Below are 8,902 nucleotides of genomic sequence, written 5' to 3'. Positions count from 1 at the left end.
CTCTCTCTCTCTCCCCCTCCCCCCGCCTGGCACCCTTACTTAAAAAAAAAAAACACAGCTCACAAAGATGGACAAGCAGAGAACTTCATGCGAAAATGGCAGTGTGGAGTATGTAGTGACAAACCAGGGAGTGCTAAGGACATCAAATGACTCTTACAAGTAGGTGTCCTAGAGCTGAGAGAGAGTACACACAGCCTGCCCACAGCCGAGACTTTAGCCTCCAGAGCCACTGGAGAAGACAATTCTGTTTGAAGCCACCTTACTGGCAGCAGTGTGTTCGTGTCAGTAGAAAATTACAATTGGATCATTGGGTTTGAAAGAGGAGAGGGGGAGAGAGAGGAAGGCAGGCATGGAGAGGGCAGGCAGGGAGGCAGACAAGGAGAAAAAAGGAGCCAGATCCTTTGCCTGTATTCATATTGTTACAAAAACAAAAGAGAAACAAAGTTTTACCCATAGATTTCCTGAAGGGGCAACAAATAAAAAAAAAAGTGGTTCACAGAAATTCAAGATACAATCCTAGTGTTTTAATACACATTTTGGAGGCAGTTGTCAGAGGGAAACTGTTTCAGTTAACAAAAACCAAAATGAACCGTGGAGCCACCCGTGCTGCCATCTTGTGGTCAATAGATGGAAAAGGTACGCCAACTTGTTTCTGGGATTCAGCGCAGAAACCCAGCTTCAAGACTGGAACTGTGATGAAAACTAAATGTTCCGCAAAATTGAAAGGAAAGGGCTACCCAAATCTCCCAGTTAACCCAGTACACGGATGGGCAGTATGGGCACGCATGCAGCTCCTCCGATCAGCTGGAGTGTAAAACTCAGGGAGGCCCCACGGAAAAGCTGGCCAGCCTGTGCCTGTCCCCCCCAACCCCACTCCTCTCAGAACATAGAGAAACTAATATCTTCATTAGCATTCACACAAATGTGCAAAACCAAACCAAAGGAGAACAACAACAAAAGTAAAAATAACTACACACACACACACTGGCAGATGCTGGGGAGGTTGGCTCCTTGGGTAAGTGCCTGCGTTTGGATCCCAGCACCCCATCAAAGCAAAAGAAAATACAGCACTGTGGGCAGTAGACTCCATGGAATGACTGGAGCATGCTGACTGCCAGTCTTGCTACAAGATCAATGAGACCTGGTCTCAGGTAAGTCAGATAATGATAGTGCAGGCTATCTCCTCCTTCCTATGGCCTCTGCATTCAGGTAAGTGTACCCCATCATTTACCTGCACGCACGCACACACACACACACACACACACACACACACACACAGAGTTTAGGGGCAGAGGACGGTAATCATCAATCCCTAGAAGCTAAGTGTGTTGCTAAGAAATGAGATTATTTTTTGTAAAAGAAAGAAAATCTCAGCGATTACAATAAAAACAGAAAGGGGTCGGAGAGCTGGCTCAGCAGATAAGAGTACTGACTGTGTCTGATCCATGTGTTTTTCACAGCCATTAAAAATGGAATCTTGGCAGACCACCAGTTTTCGCCAAGCCAAAAGCTAAAGTGTCATCGTATGGTATATGAATCACCTAGCCAAACTTCCTCCACTTTGCTGTAGCCCACACCTCTGCAGTCAATGCCAGTATACTTGGTAAGTGCCCTGGTTCATGACTTCCTTTGCTCTAGTAAAATGTGACTTTACATAACCACTCCCACAGTGGAATGTCCTTGGAGACAACCTAAATCTATGCTTTCAGGCCATGGTCACTCCCATTTATCTCAAGAATAAAGTCTCCCTTATCCCCTTAGAGGTGAGAGTTAGGTTTATGTTGACATTAACCATAGACTTCTAAAGTTATACATGAAATGAACGGGGTGAAATACTGGTCATTACAAGAAGAGGTAATTCTTAAAAGTCAGTCTTTTCAGTTGGCAAGAATTTCAGCTTTGGACTCTTAATATTCTCAATTCCAAATTCAAAGTGTTCAAGTCTCTAGCAGAAGTAGGAATCTATGCAATGAAGGACCTTATAAGCCCTTTCCTATATTATTTTAGATTACTAACAAATGCTATTTTCTAGCAGGGCAGAATTGCAGTAATTCATAACTTGTATAACAGTTGGTCGGGATTACTAAGAATGAGCCCTTGAGTATTATCAATACTCAATCTGTAGGAAACATCATTAATTTGGAAAAAGCAGCTGGGAAGAAACAGAGGTTTGATTTTACTTTAAAAAAATTAATTAATTAATAAAACCCTCAGCCATGTTGTGACCAAAGGCATGTAACAGCCAACTGGGCAGTAAAGGATGATAGACTCTCTCTCCATAGACACAGTCTCCTCCTACTGACATACTGAATTTGTAAAACGTTGATGTTCTCCAAAATGTATATTTATACATTTTCTATGAATCCAAGATTTTCCAGGATATAATTATAATTTCCTGAGGACATGGCAAATCTTAACTTATATAATGGGATACTCTATTTCTCATTCTGGAATCTATAGATTTCACATCCTGACCAAGCAAACAGAACTTAGACATATGTGAGAAAGGAGAGCTATTATTCTTCTCCTGTGTGCCCAATAGGCACACTGTCATTTACCCATTAGAGAGAGGTGGTTCTTGGAAATGTGACTGATTCTTTGCCACCGATACACATTTAAGTAAAGCAGCAGTAGAAAATGACTATAATCAAGAATCACACTCATATCAGATCAGATTATAGAAAGTCAGAAATGCGACTCACAGGAAGCAACTTAACAAAGGGCTCAAACCTCCCTAAAGAGGGGAGCATCCATGTCGCTTCTTCCAATATTCTGATACCATCCATCAATTGAACTGAACATTCTTGTAATTTCTTTTTTAAAAGGGGCATTTTGTATTCTGGAAGTCTCTTTGGTTGAGGTGAAATACAGACCACTTTTCTACAAATAGGCATCAAGCAACCATGGCTGACATATAAAGCGTGCATCAGAGATGGTGTTTTCTATTGTACATAATTCAGACATCAAGGCTCCAAGCCCTAGATTAAAATGTCAGTCTGAAGTCAGCCTTGGATGGATTTTCCTCATGGACTATCATCCCAACATTATGTGCTATTAACTCATGCATGCTATTTCCGGGAATGGGTGACTGTCGTAGATCTATCCTGTGGATGCTGTTTGGGAGTTGTCATCACATGATGTCACTGCAGTTGAATCTTGTACTTTATCTTCTTGCCACATTAGGGTGATAAACAGCTCTGCCAGTCACACTGGCTGGGAAGCAGGAAGCCCAACTGCAGATCTTTCCTCTCCCCTGAATCCACTCACCCAGTCTCAGCCCCAGCTCTGTAGTACCACCTGCTGTGGCCTCTCCTCACTCTCTGCCCCCGTTCTCAGGAGACTAAGAAGATCCTGCCTGATCACACTGTTTTCCTCTTTTCAGTGGACTCCTTCACATTCCCCTCTTATATCCAATCTCCATCTTCACGTGCCAGCTCCCACTACTTAGAAACACAGTCTACCCAGAACACTCAGTGGCCACATTTATCAAGATCCAAAAAGAATACCCTACCAGAGCCACCACGCCTTCCTAAGAACCAGGGAAGGCAACAAAAACCCAGGAGCCCTCCCAACAAAGACAAGACCAGATACCAGCACCTAAAATTACAATCAGCCCAAAGACAGATGCCTAAATGTCAGCATATAAAAAAGGGAAAAAATGATTGGGGCTGGAGAGATGGCTCAGCAGTTAGGAGCACTGACTTCCAGAGGCCCTGAGTTCACTTCCCAGCAACCACATGGTGACTCAAACTATATGTAATGAGATCTAATGCTCTTCTGGTGAGTCTGAAAACAGCGACAATGTACTCGTATGCATTAAATAAATAATAATTTTTTAAAAAGTAATCAATAACAGTCAAGAAAGTATGTCTCCATTAGTCAGCAATCCTATCACAGTAGGTCTGAGGGATGAAGCAGCTAAAACATAAGACATGGACGTTAAAATAATCTTTATGAATATTATAGAATTCCTTAAAGAAAAAAATCTGAGACAACATGAAAATACCAAATCTATGAATAATAGAAATAAAGAAGAAGAAGAAACCCAGGTCAAGGACATAGAAAAAAATTCAAAATATTTCCTGTCTTTCCAGCACCTGATCCTGTCTCCCTATTCCCCTCCACTTCCCCTCTCCCACACAAGTCCCTCCCTCCCTCTGCCATCTATGACTGTTTTGTTTCCTCTTCTAAGTGTGATCCAACCATCCTTGCTTGGGCCTTCCTTCTTGTTTAACCTCTTTGGGTTTGCAGGGTATATCATGGGTATTCTTTATTTTATGGCTAATATCCACTTATTGGTGAGTACATACCATGTCTATCCTTTTGGGTCTGTGTTTGTTCACTCGGGATATTTTCTAGTTCCATCCATTTGCCTGCAAAATTCATGATGTCCTTATTATTAATAACTGTATAGTATTCCATTGTGTAAATGAACCACATTTTCTGCATCCGTTCTTCAGTTGAGGAACATCTGGGTTGTTTCCAGGTTTTGGCTATTACAAACAAAGCTTCTATGAACATCGTGGAGCATGTGGCCTTGGGGTATATGTGAGTATGGTAGAGCATCTTTTGAGTATATGCCCAGGAGCGATATAGCTGAGTCTTCAGGTACAACTATTTCCAATTTTCTGCACACAACTAGATTGATTTCCAGAATGATTGTACAAGTTTGCAATCCCACCAGCAATGGAAGAATGTTCCTCTTTCTCCACATCCTCACCAGTATGTGCTGTCTCTTAAGTTTTTGATCTTAGCCATTCTGACTGATGGGAGGTAGAATCTCAGTGTTGTTTTGATTTTGCTTTTCCCTGATGATTAAGGATATTGAGCATTTCCGTAAGTGCTTCTCAGTCCATCTGTAGGCTGTCATTTTGTCCTATTGACAGTGTCCTTTGCCTTACAGAAGCTTTGCAGGTTCATGAGGTCCCATTTATCAATTGTTGATCTTAGGGCCTGAGCCATTGGTGTTCTGTTCAGGAAATTGTCTCCTGTACCAATGCACTCAAGGCTCTTTCTCACTTTCTCTTCTGTTAGGTTTAGTGTGTCTGGTTTTATGTTGAGGTCCTTGATTCACTTGGACTTGAGCTGCACTGGGCAGTTGGGCCCATGGCAGGTTGGTGTTCCTGCTTGCTACCTGCTGTTTGCAGGCCTCTGTTCTCCCTAGCATCAGCTTTCCTATAAGCAGGGGCCTTCTTTAAAGAAAAGGAGCACCACTTTTTTTCTGGCCTCTTTTCTCAAAGAGACAAAGCTTTAAGCTACTTTGTTTTAGGGCAGGGTTTTGTGCCTCTACCCAGGATTTTCTCAGGCTAATTTTTTTCTCAAAGAGACAAAGCTTTAAGCTACTTTGTTTTAGGGCAGGGTTTTGTGCCTCTACCCAGGATTTTCTCAGGCTAATTTGGATTCTATGCCATAGCTGAGTGTCATATGTAGAAGTTAGCTCTGGTTCTTCCTCCTAGGATTATGCTCCCAGAAATAAAACTCACACTCAAAATATATTTACAAATACTTTGGCCATATAGCTAGGCTCTTCTCTGACTAGATAATAACTTAAAATAACCCATTTATTGTCATCTACATTCTGACACATGGCTGGTCACCTGTGTTCAAGCATCATGCATCTGTATTCAGCACATCTTCCCCACCGAACCTCCTGCCTGGCACTCTCCCAGAATCCTTTCTGCCTCCCCAATGCCCCGCTTCCTATTTCCTGCCTAAGTTATAGGCCATCAGATTTATTATTGATAGGTTTCATATCCATACAGACATAGGATATTCTCTCTAAACAGAATTTTACTAGATTTTCAGTAAAATCTAGTAAAATTTAAGAATTAACACCAATATTCCTCAAATTACTCCACAAAATAGAAACAGAGGGGCATTGACCAATTTGTTTTAAGAGGCCACAGCTACCCTGATACACAAAGCACATGAAGGCCCAACAAGCAAAGAAAGAGAATTATAGACCATAATATTAGATTTTATTAACATAGATACAAATTTTCAATACGATACTTGCAAACAAAATCCAAGAACATATCAAAAAGATCATCCACTATCATTAAGTAGGCTTCATTCAAGAGATGCAGAGATAGTTCAATATTACTGAATTGATAAATGAAATCTACCACACAAACAAAACGAAAGAAAAAACACACAATCATCTTATTATATGCAGGAAAAGGATTGACAAATTCCAACACACTCCTTCATTATAATAGTCCTGGAGATATTAGAGATACAAGTGATATACTTCAACATAATAAAAGCAGTTTGCAGCAATCCCATAGCCAAAGTCAACTTAAATGCAGAAAAACTCAAAACAACTCACTAAAATCAGGAATAAGATAGGGTACTTATACTCTCTCCATATCTATTAAATTTAGTACTTGAAGTCTTAGCTACAGCAATAAAACAACTAAAGGAGGTCAAGGGGATACAAATAGAAAAGAAAAAGGTCAAAATATCCATAAGTGACCCTAAAAATTCCACCAGAAGACTCCCACAGCTGACAAACAAAGTAGCAAGATATAAAATTAAATCACAAAAAAAAATAGTATCCTTTCTATATACAAATGGCAAAGGGACTGAGAAATAAATCAGAGAAACAATACCTTTCATAATAGTGTCAAAAAAAATCTTGGGGTAACTCTAACCAAGCAAGCAAACAAAACAAAACAAAACAAAAACTTGTACAATAGAAACTTTCTAAAAGTATTTGACATACTCAATATGATGCCTGATACATCTCAAGAAGTCTGGAATTATTAGTCCTTGTCATCAGTAGACAAAAGTGAGAAAGACAAACCTGCCACAGGGGACAGGGGAGGAGCCTGACAGCAGCACTTGAATGGTAGATGTACTTTTCACTTGCAGTTCAAATGTGCTTTATAGAGAACAAATGTCTATGAACAAGAAGAGTGTACTGCATGCTTCTGACAGCAGGAAGAAAGGATTTCCAGTGGTTTCAGCACAAAGAAATGCTAAATGATGGGGGTTACATTAATTAGAAATTATGCAATGAATCCATGTGCTGAAACACCCCATAGAACCCACAGATTGGAACCTGGTTTTATTTTATGTTTTTATGTGTGCATTTAAAATTTTAATTTAAAAGACAAAACCTAAGAACTAACACAAGCATAGACAGCCTACACTTTGGGACTCTGAACAGAAACTAACCTGCAGAATACCAATTCTCATTAATTATGTGTGATTTGAGGAGCTAGATCCAAGCATTCAAGTTAGTATTAGGGGAAAGCTGAGTCTTACTGAGTGTTGGCTAGAGAGATCTACTGTGAGAAGGTAAATGGACTTAACTCTTTAAACTCTGTGAGATACTGACTACATGTTCCACTAACATTGAAAGCATGTACGACCTTTTTCATTAATATCACCTTCTAGTTTGATTAGTGTTATTTTTTCTGTAGTTGCTGTTACTTATCATTTGAAATATCAAGTCGCATACATTTACCGTACATGCAGTGATGTTTTGAAATATGCATACACTGACAGCCAAACCAAGTTATTTAATATAAGCATTTTCTCACAATTCTTATTATCGCCCACCTTCAAAGGTAAGCCCATTCCTAAAAGCTGGCGAAGGGAAGGAGTGACATGTTTCTCTAAGGGTTCAAATTTTACTTAGACAGGAAAAGTATGATCAACAGATGTGTCCTACAGCATAGGTGCTATGTTAATAACAGTGTAAAACCAGATTGGCTGAAATATTTTCAATTTGATCTAACAGAAGAATTACATTAATAATTCACTATATTCTTTTTTTAAATCTCTGCATGAGGAATATATTCATTTCATTACATTTTGCAATATAGTGTCCATCTTCAATATATTGTAAGAGAAAAAAAACACCAATTCAAGTACAAAATAGTGCATTTATTTTTTTTGTCTAGTAAACACAGAGAAAAGGAAACTGCCGGGTGGGTATCTGGATTTTATCACCTACCAAGGCTCCCTGCCTCGTATTATAAATACAACAGCGCCCTCTAGTCCTCAATCTGCATGAAGAAGCTGTGTCTCCGAAAGAAAGCAAACTATTCTTCAATACATGAATTATGTTTTTAACTAAATAAGAATTATTTCATCCTGAAATAAGTAAAGAGTTATTTAATCAAGAAATTTTAGTCCTGTCATCTTTTCATCTCAAACACTTAATTCTGTTTTTTTAACTTTTGTTTTGATCTGGATTTTGGTTTTGTTTTTCAAGACAAGGTTTCTTGGTGTAACAGCCCTGGCTGTCCTGGAACTTACTGTCTAGACCGGACTGGCCTTGTACTCACAGAGGTCCACCTGCCTCTGGCTCCCGAATGCTTAAACTAAAGGCGTGTGCTATCACACCCAGTTGTTTTGTTTTTTGTTTGTTTGTTTGTTTTTACTTTTAATTAGCTATGTCTTTTGATAATCTAAATCGATATTAAGAACTGGATCTTAGGGAAAGCTAAAAGGCTAGCATGGTGTATTAAAATGTAATTATGACATACACACTGCTGCATTTGCCTTGGAGAAATTGTGGAATTCTCTCACTGATTACACGTGGAAAGAAGTCTTCTAGAAAGACTTTAGGGAAGCTTCCCACAGGAGCCTCCAGGGATCCAAGCAGCACTTCAGTACAGTTACTATCTGAAAACACCAAGCCCCGCCCTCTGCAGAGAGAACAAAAGTATAACACTCGCGACATCGTGGATTCTTGTATTTCTACACACTCCAGGAACCAAGAAAGCCTGACCTGAAGCTGAGACCAAAGTTCCACAACAGGAAGCACAGTGACCTGGTTATGGACGGAGCCCGGGTTCTAGAAATGCTTAACAAGGTAGGCTCAGCCACCTGTCTCCAGTAGGCCGATTAAAGAGACAAAGGAAGAGTTCTACGCAGGAAACAGTGATCT

Source organism: Grammomys surdaster, unplaced genomic scaffold (assembly GCF_004785775.1).
Source record: "Grammomys surdaster isolate TR1022 unplaced genomic scaffold, NIH_TR_1.0 239, whole genome shotgun sequence".
Lineage (NCBI taxonomy): Eukaryota > Metazoa > Chordata > Mammalia > Rodentia > Muridae > Grammomys > Grammomys surdaster.
The sequence above is the reverse complement of the archived record's forward strand: the minus strand, read 5'-3'. Positions refer to the sequence as shown.